A 14,052-nucleotide genomic window follows, 5' to 3' on the forward strand; every position below is an offset into this window, starting at 1 on the left:
TGTTTCTCACAAAATTGTTGCACCAAAGCATCATTGAAATTCAAGCTGGAATGATGATTTTAATATATCACTTGTACATTTTATACTGCTCTTCTGGTGACAATGTAGTTTGTTTTTGTCAATTACCATTTTAATAATAGGGTAAAGAAAATTAAGTGGATTTTTGAAAGAAAACAATACTGTCAATTTACTATTAAAACAAATTAAAATGGTAAAAGTTATTGTACTTTAAGTAAAAATAAAAGAGCCAAAATATCAATCCCAGTTTTGGATTACTTTAATTAACAAAAAACAATGCATATAGCAGAAGATAGTTTCAATCTGCCTACATCTGGGTTATGGGCCCAGCATGCTTCCGTTGCAGTACTCTGCTGCTCATGTAAGTGCAAGAGATCCTGAAGCACTCACTCATCATGGGAAAGTAGCAATGTGTTTCTTACAAAAACTCTCCAGATTATTGACTTTTTAAAGTTTTTCTAGGAAACGTTCTAGATGAATGCTTATTAGCCTTTGTCAGAATGGACTTTTACGAGGTGTCTCTGTGGTGCAATCGGTTAGCATGTTTGGCTATTAACCAAAAGGTTGGTGGTTCAATCCCACCCAGGGATGTAATTGACCTTGTGATCAGATTTTGGTGATCTTTAAATAGACAAGTCAAAATTTCAAACCCCCTCTTATGGTGTAGGGTACCTGGCCTTCTCTGATGTAATCAGAGTTAGATTTGATTAAGTGATTTTATAAAAAACAGCTAGGAAGCACAATTTAGCAGTGGGTTGCAGAGAAAAAAAAATTATGCTGGCAGAAAAGTCCAATTGAGTGATTAAACAGCTCTTCATTTTCTGACTTTATTTTTATGCTAACAAATTTGCTCTCTGAAAAGTGTCCACAAAGCCAAGTCTCTGATTAACACCTTTGTAGGAATGTTTTTTCACCTATTACTGAATTAAACTTGCTACATTGGAAAGGCAGCAAGATGCATCCTCATTTCAATGTCTACTGAAATAATACAGGTTGACACCAGGAAACATAAACGTTACTGCATCCTTGCTGCTTTCTCATGTGGAAGTCTGTTTAATGTGAAAACAAGGTAATATCTAATCAGCACACAGATAAGGAATTAAGAAAATCTTTCTTTATGGGTGAAGATGTTTCTCACAAAATTGTTGTCCCAATGCATCATTGAAATTCAAGATGGAAGATGATTTTAATATATCACTTGTACATTTTGCATTGCTCTTCTGGTGACAATGTAGTTTGTTTTTGTCAATTACCATTTCAGTAATAGGGTAAAGAAAATTAAGTGGATTTTTTAAAGAAAACAATGCTGTCAATATACTATTAAAACAAATTAAAATGATAAAAGTTATTGTACTTTAAGTAAAAATAAAAGAGCCAAAATATCAATCCCAGTTTTTGATTACTTTAATTATAAAAAAAAATGCACATAGCAGAGGATAGTTTCGATTAATCGACCTCTGGGTTATGCGCCCAGCATCCTTCCATTGCACTACTCTGCTGCTCATGGAAGTCCGAGAGATCCTGAAGACTAAATTGATTAAAGGCCTAAAAGTACTGGACTATAAGGAAAGACTTACTAGGCTGAATATGTATACACTAGAAAAGAGGTGCCTAAGAGGAGATATTATTAATATCTTCAAATATGTAAAGATACATAACAAAGAGTTATCAGAGGAATTATTTATTAAAAGAACACGTGGTCACTCGCTGCGACTGGAGGAAAGTTCAGAACGCAATGGAGGAAAGGTTTCTTCACTGTTAGGGCAATCAGGATGTGGAATTCCCTGCCAGGGAAGGTGGTAATGGCGGACTCTGTAATTGGATTTAAAAAAGGAATGGATACATTTCTGAATGAAAAAGCTATCCAAGGTTATAATACTTAAAATATCAACATGGTTAATCCGGGGGTAACATGAGTTATAGTAGCTAACTAGTCATAAAACATTATTCAGCAAGTATGTAGAATCATCACAACTTAAAACAGGTTGAACACGATGGGCAATTTGCCTCTATTCAACCTCAAAAACTATGTTACTATATGTTACTATATTACTGTAGTATACAGAACACCACAATGCAATGAGCAGTGATAGTGAGCACTGATGAGGATACTAGAACTGACACTGAGCAGCAAGATGCAGCACTGGACTATTAGTAATGTACTGTAGTATGCTGAGCACCACAATGCAGCACAAGACAATGAGCAGTGATACTGAGCACTGATGAGGATACTACTGAGAACTGACACTGAGCAGGAGAGACACACTACTAGTATTACTGAGCAGCAATAAGTAACCACTGATACTGAGCACTGATATTGAGATTTCCACTGAGAGAACATAGCCACGTCCTCTCCGCTCTCTCTTCAATGCACGAGTAAAAATGGCGGCAACGCGCAGCTCTATATATAATATCCGAATCTCGCGAGAATCCGACAGCGGGATGATGACATTTTCCCTTGTTCAGGTTTTCCGAGTCAGGCGGGAACAACCGAGCCTGCCTCAGACCAGTGTAAACCACGTGGAGTTCGTGGGGAATTCGGTTCTCGGAGAACCGAACCCGCTCCTCTCTACCTTATACCCATCAATTTTTTTTATTTTCAATCTAAGCCCCTGCAGTTTTCTGTAAGCATCTGCTTCGCTATGATGATCAACAAGTCACAAGGGCAAACACTCAGGGCTTGAGGCATAGATCTTTGGACTAGCTGCTACAAGCATGGCAGAGGTGTCACTATCACTGGTGACACCCAGAGAGGTGTCGAGGGAGATTGTAATGCAGTGCGTGCAAATAAGCAGCGCAATGGTAAAAAGGAGGCATGATTTCATAGGTAGGGGCGTGGCCTGGTGGCCTGAATCTACATTTTGTTGCTCCGGGTGTCCCGGGGGTTGGGTGCTGCACCCGGGGACTAGTGTGTAAGCGGTGCTGGCTCCTGCACAGTGACAGGGCATGGCCACCCAGTATGACACCTCCCTTCTTGACCATGCTGTAATTGCAGTCGCACTGCAGTTCAGCGTGATCATAAACAATGGTGTAGCCTCCTGCTGGTGCAGACTGTATGTGCGCGCAGGAAGCCGCCACCATTTTTGTGATCACAGCGGCTGAATGTGATGTCATACAGCCGCTGTGACCACGCCCCCTGTGTCTCCTCCATTGCAGACCCCATTTTGAAGCCTTGCCCCCGCACTGCTCCATCCCTGACTTGGAAATGGAGTGTTGCTGACCCCACTCTCCCCCCCTGCCCCGATTGACAGGCAGAGGCGATCGCATGCAGGCACATGCGTATGCTCTTAGCAATTTTTGCAGTTGGATCGCTTATTGTGATTGCAATCCAACCTGAATCAGGCCCTATTACCTATCACAATGCGCTGCGGGCAGTACAAAATTGGGTTAATATAGGAGAAAAACCCCCAGACCTGTGCTCCTTAACTGTACCTGGTGGCTAGTGGAGCGGCTGCCCAGTAATCAGTGTCCACCCCAGTGCGCACACGGCCCACCCCCTACGGCCACGCTCCCCTTAATCAGCGGCCTCGTGATCCGGAAGGGCGGTGTGTGTGTGTGACTGACCTTAGGAAGAAACCGGAGCCTCCGCTGCAGTGACCCAGCAACCAGGGCACGGGAGTATACAGCGCCGCTGGGAGTGATGAAGCTGCAGTAAAGATGTCTTTTAGACCTAGCCTGCTGCAGCCCTTGTAGATTCTCATAAAACAAGTTCTTCTTTTCTTGTCAAAATTAATAGCTAAGAATAGGCTGCCTGAGGCAGGCCCCTGTTAAGTGGCCTGCTACTGAAGGCACCAACTACAAACTGAGCTCCCTGTTCATGGAAGCGGGGTTATAGAGGAGGATGCGCTGAGCATCTTGGGAACAGTCAAAAGCTTTGAGCCGGTTGGTGCCTCAGATCAAGATCCTACTCTACACCCCAATGTGAATCCTTGTGGAGTCCAGTGTACCCCACAGAAGAAATTAATGTGTCACACCCATTGGCAGCAACCTTAGAATAGCTGCTGACGGGCACAATTGAGAAAGGAAGGGGGGGGGGCATTTGAATCCAGCACATAGATGCAATTCAAATATGTAATTTGTACCTTCCTATTTTAAAATATAATGGATGAACCTCACCCTGTGAGAACAATCTTCATGATCAAGAGATCTAATATGTAAAATAAGTATGAGTTGGGATAGGGCTGGGGAGGGTGGCAGCTCGGGCAGCCCCTCCCCCGTCAAGTTAAGGAGATTCAACTGAGGAAGCACAAGGGAACTCTCGTCTGGGGACAACAACTGCAGGGAGACCACATCTTTTCAGATGAACATGGGAGGGCGGAAGGCTGCCTAATACTGAAGCACCATCAAATATCAAACCATATCCAACAACTAGTACAAGCATTCCTGGGGGAAGGTCTGCAGCAGACGGATTTGCATACGGTGATGTCATCCAAGCAGTGGGCCAAAGTTGGCTGGAACCCTCATCTGCATATAAAAAGAGAAAAGGGGCATGCAGGGCATGGCGGCCTTTTGCAGTGCTTGGATGACCCCTAGTTTGCATTAAACACCCCCACCCTCCTTTGGTGTGGGGCTCATGTTGGCCATGCCCCATCCCCTGAAGCATTCATGCTGATTTCTTGCAGCAGCTGGGCACTGTAACAGCTCCAGAGCTGCTCTGTAAGGCAAGTAAAAGGGTGTGGGCCCTGCAGCACCACCTGTAGTTCGCATTGTGCGTTGGAAGGCACAAAGTAAGCAGACGGGAGGAGAAGTCAGGATAGTACACAAGGGCATCCTTTTCTCTTAGTCCGTAAAGGATGCTGGGGTCACATTAAGAACCATGGGGTATAGACGGGATCCGCAAGAGACATGGGCACTTTAAGACTTTCAAAGGGTGTGAACTGGCTCCTCCCTCTATGCCCCTCCTCCAGACTCCAGTTATAGGAACTGTGCCCAGGGAGACGGACATTTCGAGGAAAGGATTTATTGTTAAACTAAGGTGAGCATCTTACCAGCTCACACCTTAAGCATGCCGCAGAACGTGGCATTCAACAGAACACAAGCCAACGGCATGAACAATTGCAGCAAAAAGCTGACCAGAACCGTAACACAACATGTGTATAACCACAAGTAATAACTGCAGACACAGTATGGACTGGGACGGGTGCCCAGCATCCTCTACGTACTAAGAGAAAAGGATTTACCGGTAGGTATTAAAATCCTATTTTCTCATACGACCTAGAGGATGCTGGGGTCACATTAAGAACCATGGGGTTATACCAAAGCTCTTGAACGGGTGGGAGAGTGCGTACGACTCTGCAGCACCGAATGACCCAACTTGAGGTTATCATCAGCCAAGGTATCAAACTTGTAAAACTTAGCAAAAGTGTTTACTAAATAGCTGCTCGGCAAAGTTGCAATGCTGAGACTCCCCGACCAGCTGCCCAGGATGAACCCACCTTTCTAGTAGAATGGGTCTTCACCTAATTCAGTAACGGCAATCCTGCCGTGGAATGAGCATGCTGAATCTTACCACAGATTCAGCGCATAATGGTCTGCATGGAAGCAGGACACCCAATCCTGTTGGGAGCATACAGGACAAACAGAGCCTCTGTTTTCCTAATCTGAACCGTTCTGGTGACATAAATTTTCAAAGTTCTGACCACAGCCAGAGACTTTGACTCAACGAAGGTGTCAGTGGCCAAAGGCACCATGTGGAAAGATGAACCACCTTTGGCAGAAATTGTTGACGTGTCCTCAATTCTGCTCTATCTTCATGAAAGATCAAATAAAGGCTCTTGTGATACTGCATGGTTTGTACTGTTTTCCATGTGCTCCCAGATCTTTCAAGCAAGTAGCATGGTCAAGAAAGTTCTGTTTGAAAAGAAACAAACATTTACTGTCATTGTTATGCAAATAAACTTACATTAAAGCTAACAAGAAAGCACACTCGTTCTGTCTTTAAACTGATAAAAGAAACCCCAATAATATGGGGCATGCAAAAATTGAGATAAAACTCAGTTTTGCTCCTCTCCACGGAAATCTTTAATAAAAGGCGAAATATTTGTTAGTTCTGAAGAGAAACCAGAGCATGACCAAGATTCCACCTGTCGCCTGAGTGCCATGCCAGCAGTTCTCATTCAGCTCAAAGTGAGCACCCAATTTGAATGAAAGAAAGCAGATTTCTCACCAGGCTTCCCCTTGCTATAAACCTGGTTTGTACTCTTTTCCATGTGCTCCCAGATCTTTCAAACAATTAGTGTGGTCAAGAAAGTTCTGTTTGAAAAGAAACAAACATTGACTGTCATTTCTATGCAAATGAGCTTACATTAAAGCACACTCGTTCTATCTTTAAACCGATAAAATAAAACCCCAATAAGATGGGGCATGCAAAAATTGAGATAAAACTCAGTTTTGCTCCTCTTCACGGAAATCTTTAGTAAAAGGCGAAAGATTTGTTCGTTCTGAAGAGAAACCACAGCATGACCAAGATTCTATCTGTCGCCTGAGTGCCATGCCAGCAGTCCTCATTCAGCTCAAAGTGAGCACCCAATTTGAAAGAAAGAAAGAAAGCAGATTTCTCACCAGGCTTCCCCTTGCTATAAACATGGTTTGTACTCTTTTCCATGTGCTCCCACATCTTTCAAGCAATTAGTATAGTCAAGAAAGTTATGTTTGAAAAGAAACAAACATTTACTGTCATTTCTATGCAAATGTGCTTACATTAAAGCACACTCGTTCTATCTTTAAACTGATAAAAGAAACCCCAATAAGACGGGGCATGCAAAAATTGAGATAAAACTCAGTTTTGCTCCTCTCCACGGAAATCTTTAGTAAAAGGCGAAAGATTTGTTCGTTCTGAAGAGAAACCAGAGCATGACCAAGATTCCACCTGTCGCCTGAGTGCCATGCCAGCAGTCCTCATTCAGCTCAAAGTGAGCACCCAATTTGAAAGAAAGAAAGCAGATTTCTCACCAGGCTTCCCCTTGCTATAAGCATGGTTTGTACTCTTTTCCATGTGCTCCCAGATCTTTCAAGCAATTAGTATGGTCAAGAAAGTTCTGCTTGAAAAGAAACAGACATTTATTGTCATTGTTATGCAAATAAACTTACATTAAAGCTAACAAGAAAGCACACTCGTTCTGTCTTTAATCCGATAAAAGAAACCCCAATAATATGGGGCATGCAAAAATTGAGATAAAACTCAGTTTTGCTCCTCTCCACGGAAATCTTTAGTAAAAGGCGAAAGATTTGTTCGTTCTGAAGAGAAACCAGAGCATGACCAAGATTCCACCTGTCGCCTGAGTGCCGTGCCAGCAGTCCTCATTCAGATCAAAGTGAGCGCCCAATTTGAAAGAAAGCAGATTTCTCACCTGTCTTCTCCTTGCTATAAGCATGGTTTGTACTGTATTCCATGTGCTCCCAGATCTTTCAAGCAAGTAGCATGGTCAAGAAAGTTCTGTTTGAAAAGAAACAAACATTTACTGTCATTTCTATGCAAATGAGCTTACATTAAAGCACACTCATTCTATCTTTAAACCGATAAAAGAAACCCCAAAAAGATGGGGCATGCAAAAATTGAGATAAAACTCGGTTTTGCTCCTCTCCACGGAAATCTTTAGTAAAAGGCGAAAGATTTGTTCGTTCTGAAGAGAAACCAGAGCATGACCAAGATTTTTATCTGAAAATATGTGTTCTCCCTGCAGTTGTTGTCCCCAGATGAGAGTTCCCTTGTGCTGCCTCAGTTGAATCTCCTTTACTTGACAGGGGGATGCTCGAGCAGCGACCCTCCCCAGCTCTAGCCCAACTCCTACTTACCTGCCAGGTGAGATACTATGATCATGAAGGTGCTTCTCCCAGGGCAAGGCTCACCCATTGCACTCTGGGTGTGCTGCTTCTGCGTTTTCCCCAAATGTGGGAAACTTGACTGCATAATTTGTGTTTCCCCTGGTCGGCTCTCGTATAATTCAGATCTCTTTGTCTCAGGTCTCTCTCCAGCCTAGTTTGCTGTCTGTTTCCACTTCTCTTTTCTTGAGCCGCTCCCTTCTATGCCCTTGCGCACTATCCTGACTTCTACCGTCTGCTTACTTCGTGCCTTCCAACGCACAATGCAAACTACAGGTAGTGCTGCAGGGCCCACACCCTTTTACTTGCCTTACAGAGCGTCTCTGGAGCAGTTACAGTGCCCAGCTGCTGCAAGAAATCAGCTTGAATGCTTCAGGGGCTGGGGCATAGCCAACATGAGCCCCACACCGAAGGAGGGTGGAGGTGTGTAATGCGAACTAGGGGTCATCCAAGCGCCGCAAAAGGCCGCCATGCCCTGCACGCCCCTTGTCTCTTTTCATATGCAGACGAGGGTTGAAGCCAACTTTGACCCACTGTTTGGATGACATCACCATATGCAAATCCATCTGCTGCAGGCCTTCCCCCAGGAATGCTTGCACTAGTTGTTGCATTTGGTTTGTTGTTTGGGGGTGCTTCAGTATTAGGCAGCCTTCTGCCCTCCCATGTTCATCTGAAAATATGTGTTCTCCCTGCAGTTGTTGTCCCCAGATGAGAGTTCCCTTGTGCTGCCTCAGTTGAATCTCCTTTACTTGACAGAGATGTGCCTGAGCAGCGGCACTCCCCAGCCCTATCCCAAATCATACTTATTTTGCATAGGCGATACCATGGTCATGAAGATTGTTCTCCCAGGGTGAGGTTCATTCATTGCATTCTGGGTATGCTGACCCCTGTGATTTCCCCAAATGTGGGAAACTCGACTGCATTATTTGTGGTAGAGGGGGACTGTGTTTGTGCTTTCCTCTGGTCAGCTCTGGTAAAAATCAGATTTCTTTATATCAGATCTTCCTCTAGCCTTGTTCTTCTTTCGAGAGTTCCCTTGTGCTGCCTCAGTTGGATCTCTTTCACTTGAGAGGGGGGTGCCCGAGCAGCGACCCTCCCCAGCTCTAGCCCAACTCCTACTTACCTGCCAGGTGAGATACTATGATCATGAAGGTGCTTCTCCCAGGGCAAGGCTCACCCATTGCACTCTGGTTGTGCTGCCCCTGCGATTTCCCCAAATGTGGGAAACTTGACTGCATAATTTGTGTTTCCCTTGGTCATCTCTCGTATAATTCAGATCTCTTTGTCTCAGGTCTCTCTCCAGCCTAGTTTGCTGTCTGTTTCCACTTCTCTTTTCTTGAGCCGCTCCCTTCTATGCCCTTGCGCACTATCCTGACTTCTCCCGTCTGCTTACTTCGTGCCTTCCAACGCACAATGCAAACTACAGGTAGTGCTGCAGGGCCCACACCCTTTTACTTGCCTTACAGAGCAGCTCTGGAGCAGTTACAGTGCCCAGCTGCTGCAAGAAATCAGCTTGAATGCTTCAGGGGCTGGGGCATAGCCAACATGAGCCCCACACCGAAGGAGGGTGGAGGTGTGTAATGCGAACTAGGGGTCATCCAAGCGCCGCAAAAGGCTGCCATGCCCTGCACGCCCCTTTTCTCTTTTCATATGCAGACGAGGGTTGAAGCCAACTTTGACCCACTGCTTGGATGGCATCACCATATGCAAATCCATCTGCTGCAGGCCTTCCCCCAGGAATGCTTGCACTGGTTGTTGCATTTGGTTTGTTGTTTGGGGGTGCTTCAGTATTAGGCAGCCTTCTGCCCTCCCATGTTCATCTGAAAATATGTGTTCTCCCTGCAGTTGTTGTCCCCAGATGAGAGTTCCCTTGTGCTGCCTCAGTTGAATCTCCTTTACTTGAAAGAGATGTGCCTGAGCAGCGGCCCTCCCCAGCCCTATCCCAAATCATACTTATTTTGCATAGGAGAGACCATGGTCTTGAAGATTGTTCTCCCAGGGTGAGGTTCATTCATTGCATTCTGGGTATGCTGACCCCTGTGATTTCCCCAAATGTGGGAAACTCAACTGCATTATTTGTGGTAGTGGGGGACTGTGTTTGTGCTTTCCTCTGGTCAGCTCTGGTAAAAGTCAGATTTCTTTGTTTCAGATCTTCCTCTAGCCTTGTTCTTCTTTCGAGAGTTCCCTTGTGCTGCCTCAGTTGGATCTCCTTCACTTGACAGGGGGGTGCCCGTGCAGCGACTCTCCCCAGCTCTAGCCCAACTTCTACTTACCTGCCAGGTGAGATACTATAATCATGAAGGTGCTTCTCCCAGGGCAAGGCTCACCCATTGCACTCTGGATGTGCTGCCCCTGCGATTTCCCCAAATGTGGGAAACTTGACTGCATAATTTGTGTTTCCCCTGGTCGGCTCTCGTATAATTCAGATCTCTTTGTCTCAGGTCTCTCTCCAGCCTAGTTTGCTGTCTGTTTCCACTTCTCTTTTCTTAAGCCGCTCCATTCTATGGCCTTGCGCACTATCCTTACTTCTCCCGTCTGCTTACTTTGTGCCTTCCAATGCACAATGCAAACTACAGGTAGTGCTGCAGGGCCCACACCCTTTTACTTGCCGTACAGAGCAGCTCTGGAGCAGTTACAGTGCCCAGCTACTGCAAGAAATCAGCTTGAATGCTTCAGGGGCTGGGGCATAGCCAACATGAGCCCCACACCGAAGGAGGGTGGAGGTGTTTAATGCGAACTAGGGGTCATCCAAGCGCCGCAAAAGGCCGCCATGCCCTGCACGCCCCTTTTCTCTTTTCATATGCAGACGAGGGTTGAAGCCAACTTTGACCCACTGCTTTGGATGACATCACCATATGCAAATCCATCTGCTGCAGGCCTTCCCCCAGGAATGCTTGCACTAGTTGTTGCATTTGGTTTGTTGTTTGGGGGTGCTTCAGTATTAGGCAGCCTTCTGCCCTCCCATGTTCATCTGAAAATATGTGTTCTCCCTGCAGTTGTTGTCCCCAGATGAGAGTTCCCTTATGCTGCCTCAGTTGAATCTCCTTTACTTGAAAGAGATGTGCCTGAGCAGCGGCCCTCCCCAGCCCTATCCCAAATCATACTTATTTTGCATAGGAGATACCATGGTCATGAAGATTATTCTCCCAGTGTGAGGTTCATTCATTGCATTCTGGGTATGCTGACCCCTGTGATTTCCCCAAATGTGGGAAACTCGACAGCATTATTTGTGGTAGTGGGGGACTGTGTTTGTGTTTTCCTCTGGTCAGCTCTGGTAAAAGTCAGATTTCTTTGTCTCAGATCTTCCTCTAGCCTTGTTCTTCTTTCGAGAATTCCCTTGTGCTGCCTCAGTTGGATCTCCTTCACTTGACAGGGGGGTACCCGAGCAGCGACCCTCCCCAGCTCTAGCCCAACTCCTACTTACCTGCCAGGTGAGATACTATGATCACGTAGGTGCTTCTCCCAGGGCAAGGCTCACCCATTGCACTCTGGGTGTGCTGCTCCTGCGATTTCCCCAAATGTGGGAAACTTGACTGCATAATTTGTGTTTCCCCTGGTCGGCTCTCGTATAATTCAGATCTCTTTGTCTCAGGTCTCTCTCCAGCCTAGTTTGCTGTCTGTTTCCACTTCTCTTTTCTTAAGTGCCTTCCAATGCACAATGCAAACTACAGGTAGTGCTGCAGGGCCCACACCCTTTTACTTGCCGTACAGAGCAGCTCTGGAGCTGTTACAGTGCCCAGCTGCTGCAAGAAATCAGCTTGAATGCTTCAGGGGCTGGGGCATAGCAAACATGAGCCCCACACCGAAGGAGGGTGGGGGTGTTTAATGTGAACTAAGGGTCATCCAAGCGCCGCAAAAGGCCGCCATGCCCTGCATACCCCTTTTCTCTTTTCATATGCAGATGAGGGTTCCAGCCAACTTTGGCCCACTGCTTGGATGACATCACCGTATGCAAATCCGTCTTCTGCAGAACTTCCCCCAGGAATGCTTGTACTAGTTGTTGCATTTGGTTTGTTGTTTGGGGGTGCTTCAGTATTAGGCAGCCTTCTGCCCTCCCATGTTCATCTGAAAATATGTGTTCTCCCTGCAGTTGTTGTCCCCAGATGGGAGTTCCCTTGTGCTGCCTCAGTTGAATCTCCTTTACTTGACAGAGATGTGCCTGAGCAGCGGCCCTCCCCAGCCCTATCCCAAATCATACTTATTTTGCATAGGAGATACCATTTTCATGAAGATTGTTCTCCGAGGGTGAGGTTCATTCATTGCATTTTGGGTATGCTGACCCCTGTGATTTCCCCAAATGTGGGAAACTCGACTGCATTATTTGTGGTAGTGGGGGACTGTGTTTGTGCTTTCCTCTGGTCAGCTCTGGTAAAAATCAGATTTCTTTATATCAGATCTTCCTCTAGCCTTGTTCTTCTTTCGAGAGTTCCCTTGTGCTGCCTCAGTTGGATCTCTTTCACTTGAGAGGGGGGTGCCCGAGCAGTGACCCTCCCCAGCTCTAGCCCAACTCCTACTTACCTGCCAGGTGAGATACTATGATCATGAAGGTGCTTCTCCCAGGGCAAGGCTCACCCATTGCACTCTGGTTGTGCTGCCCCTGCGATTTCCCCAAATGTGGGAAACTTGACTGCATAATTTGTGTTTCCCTTGGTCATCTCTCGTATAATTCAGATCTCTTTGTCTCAGGTCTCTCTCCAGCCTAGTTTGCTGTCTGTTTCCACTTCTCTTTTCTTGAGCCGCTCCGTTCTATGCCCTTGCGCACTATCCTGACTTCTCCCGTCTGCTTACTTCGTGCCTTCCAACGCACAATGCAAACTACAGGTAGTGCTGCAGGGCCCACACCCTTTTACTTGCCTTACAGAGCAGCTCTGGAGCAGTTACAGTGCCCAGCTGCTGCAAGAAATCAGCTTGAATGCTTCAGGGGCTGGGGCATAGCCAACATGAGCCCCACACCGAAGGAGGGTGGAGGTGTGTAATGCGAACTAGGGGTCATCCAAGCGCCGCAAAAGGCCGCCATGCCCTGCACGCCCCTTTTCTCTTTTCATATGCAGACGAGGGTTGAAGCCAACTTTGACCCACTGCTTGGATGGCATCACCATATGCAAATCCATCTGCTGCAGGCCTTCCCCCAGGAATGCTTGCACTAGTTGTTGCATTTGGTTTGTTGTTTGGGGGTGCTTCAGTATTAGGCAGCCTTCTGCCCTCCCATGTTCATCTGAAAATATGTGTTCTCCCTGCAGTTGTTGTCCCCAGATGAGAGTTCCCTTGTGCTGCCTCAGTTGAATCTCCTTTACTTGACAGAGATGTGCCTGAGCAGCGGCCCTCCCCAGCCCTATCCCAAATCATACTTATTTTGCATAGGAGAGACCATGGTCTTGAAGATTGTTCTCCCAGGGTGAGGTTCATTCATTGCATTCTGGGTATGCTGACCCCTGTGATTTCCCCAAATGTGGGAAACTCAACTGCATTATTTGTGGTAGTGGGGGACTGTGTTTGTGCTTTCCTCTGGTCAGCTCTGGTAAAAGTCAGATTTCTTTGTTTCAGATCTTCCTCTAGCCTTGTTCTTCTTTCGAGAGTTCCCTTGTGCTGCCTCAGTTGGATCTCCTTCACTTGACAGGGGGGTGCCCGTGCAGCGACTCTCCCCAGCTCTAGCCCAACTTCTACTTACCTGCCAGGTGAGATGCTATAATCATGAAGGTGCTTCTCCCAGGGCAAGGCTCACCCATTGCACTCTGGATGTGCTGCCCCTGCGATTTCCCCAAATGTGGGAAACTTGACTGCATAATTTGTGTTTCCCCTGGTCGGCTCTGGTATAATTCAGATCTCTTTGTCTCAGGTCTCTCTCCAGCCTAGTTTGCTGTCTGTTTCCACTTCTCTTTTCTTAAGCCGCTCCATTCTATGGCCTTGCGCACTATCCTTACTTCTCCCGTCTGCTTACTTTGTGCCTTCCAATGCACAATGCAAACTACAGGTAGTGCTGCAGGGCCCACACCCTTTTACTTGCCGTACAGAGCAGCTCTGGAGCAGTTACAGTGCCCAGCTAATGCAAGAAATCAGCTTGAATGCTTCAGGGGCTGGGGCATAGCCAACATGAGCCCCACACCGAAGGAGGGTGGAGGTGTTTAATGCGAACTAGGGGTCATCCAAGCGCCGCAAAAGGCCGCCATGCCCTGCACGCCCCTTTTCTCTTTTCATATAAAGACGAGGGTTGAA

The 14,052-nt window shown here is 46.3% G+C and overlaps 16 non-coding genes and 1 pseudogene across 16 annotated transcripts; 12 read left to right on the forward strand and 5 right to left on the reverse strand.

Annotated features, from left to right (window-relative positions):
* The first annotated feature begins 535 nt into the window (after positions 1–535).
* On the forward strand, positions 536–609 carry TRNAN-AUU (transfer RNA asparagine (anticodon AUU)). Its single transcript has one exon. It is a non-coding gene; the product is annotated as a tRNA-Asn (tRNA).
* Positions 610–5,971: 5,362 nt separating this feature from the next.
* Positions 5,972–6,087, reverse strand: LOC135049136 (U5 spliceosomal RNA). Its single transcript, XR_010240903.1, has one exon. It is a non-coding gene; the product is annotated as a U5 spliceosomal RNA (small nuclear RNA).
* Positions 6,088–6,362: 275 nt separating this feature from the next.
* LOC135049094 (U5 spliceosomal RNA) lies at positions 6,363–6,478 on the reverse strand. The gene has a single exon (XR_010240862.1). It is a non-coding gene; the product is annotated as a U5 spliceosomal RNA (small nuclear RNA).
* A 278-nt stretch (positions 6,479–6,756) lies between these two features.
* On the reverse strand, positions 6,757–6,872 carry LOC135049061 (U5 spliceosomal RNA). Its single transcript, XR_010240830.1, has one exon. It is a non-coding gene; the product is annotated as a U5 spliceosomal RNA (small nuclear RNA).
* Positions 6,873–7,158: 286 nt separating this feature from the next.
* Positions 7,159–7,274, reverse strand: LOC135049047 (U5 spliceosomal RNA). The gene has a single exon (XR_010240816.1). It is a non-coding gene; the product is annotated as a U5 spliceosomal RNA (small nuclear RNA).
* A 270-nt stretch (positions 7,275–7,544) lies between these two features.
* Positions 7,545–7,660, reverse strand: LOC135049054 (U5 spliceosomal RNA). Its single transcript, XR_010240823.1, has one exon. It is a non-coding gene; the product is annotated as a U5 spliceosomal RNA (small nuclear RNA).
* A 144-nt stretch (positions 7,661–7,804) lies between these two features.
* LOC135049600 (U1 spliceosomal RNA) lies at positions 7,805–7,967 on the forward strand. Its single transcript, XR_010241335.1, has one exon. It is a non-coding gene; the product is annotated as a U1 spliceosomal RNA (small nuclear RNA).
* A 671-nt stretch (positions 7,968–8,638) lies between these two features.
* Positions 8,639–8,802, forward strand: LOC135049224 (U1 spliceosomal RNA). The gene has a single exon (XR_010240990.1). It is a non-coding gene; the product is annotated as a U1 spliceosomal RNA (small nuclear RNA).
* A 152-nt stretch (positions 8,803–8,954) lies between these two features.
* On the forward strand, positions 8,955–9,117 carry LOC135049553 (U1 spliceosomal RNA). The gene has a single exon (XR_010241295.1). It is a non-coding gene; the product is annotated as a U1 spliceosomal RNA (small nuclear RNA).
* A 671-nt stretch (positions 9,118–9,788) lies between these two features.
* On the forward strand, positions 9,789–9,952 carry LOC135049116 (U1 spliceosomal RNA). The gene has a single exon (XR_010240884.1). It is a non-coding gene; the product is annotated as a U1 spliceosomal RNA (small nuclear RNA).
* A 152-nt stretch (positions 9,953–10,104) lies between these two features.
* On the forward strand, positions 10,105–10,267 carry LOC135049577 (U1 spliceosomal RNA). Its single transcript, XR_010241314.1, has one exon. It is a non-coding gene; the product is annotated as a U1 spliceosomal RNA (small nuclear RNA).
* A 672-nt stretch (positions 10,268–10,939) lies between these two features.
* LOC135049358 (U1 spliceosomal RNA) lies at positions 10,940–11,103 on the forward strand. The gene has a single exon (XR_010241118.1). It is a non-coding gene; the product is annotated as a U1 spliceosomal RNA (small nuclear RNA).
* Positions 11,104–11,255: 152 nt separating this feature from the next.
* LOC135049515 (U1 spliceosomal RNA) lies at positions 11,256–11,418 on the forward strand. The gene has a single exon (XR_010241262.1). It is a non-coding gene; the product is annotated as a U1 spliceosomal RNA (small nuclear RNA).
* A 615-nt stretch (positions 11,419–12,033) lies between these two features.
* LOC135049236 (U1 spliceosomal RNA) lies at positions 12,034–12,197 on the forward strand. Its single transcript, XR_010241002.1, has one exon. It is a non-coding gene; the product is annotated as a U1 spliceosomal RNA (small nuclear RNA).
* Positions 12,198–12,349: 152 nt separating this feature from the next.
* Positions 12,350–12,512, forward strand: LOC135049554 (U1 spliceosomal RNA). The gene has a single exon (XR_010241296.1). It is a non-coding gene; the product is annotated as a U1 spliceosomal RNA (small nuclear RNA).
* A 671-nt stretch (positions 12,513–13,183) lies between these two features.
* LOC135049128 (U1 spliceosomal RNA) lies at positions 13,184–13,347 on the forward strand. The gene has a single exon (XR_010240895.1). It is a non-coding gene; the product is annotated as a U1 spliceosomal RNA (small nuclear RNA).
* Positions 13,348–13,499: 152 nt separating this feature from the next.
* On the forward strand, positions 13,500–13,651 carry LOC135049609 (U1 spliceosomal RNA; annotated as a pseudogene).
* Positions 13,652–14,052: the final 401 nt, after the last annotated feature.

This window comes from Pseudophryne corroboree, unplaced genomic scaffold (assembly GCF_028390025.1).
Source record: "Pseudophryne corroboree isolate aPseCor3 unplaced genomic scaffold, aPseCor3.hap2 scaffold_99, whole genome shotgun sequence".
Classification (NCBI taxonomy): domain Eukaryota; kingdom Metazoa; phylum Chordata; class Amphibia; order Anura; family Myobatrachidae; genus Pseudophryne; species Pseudophryne corroboree.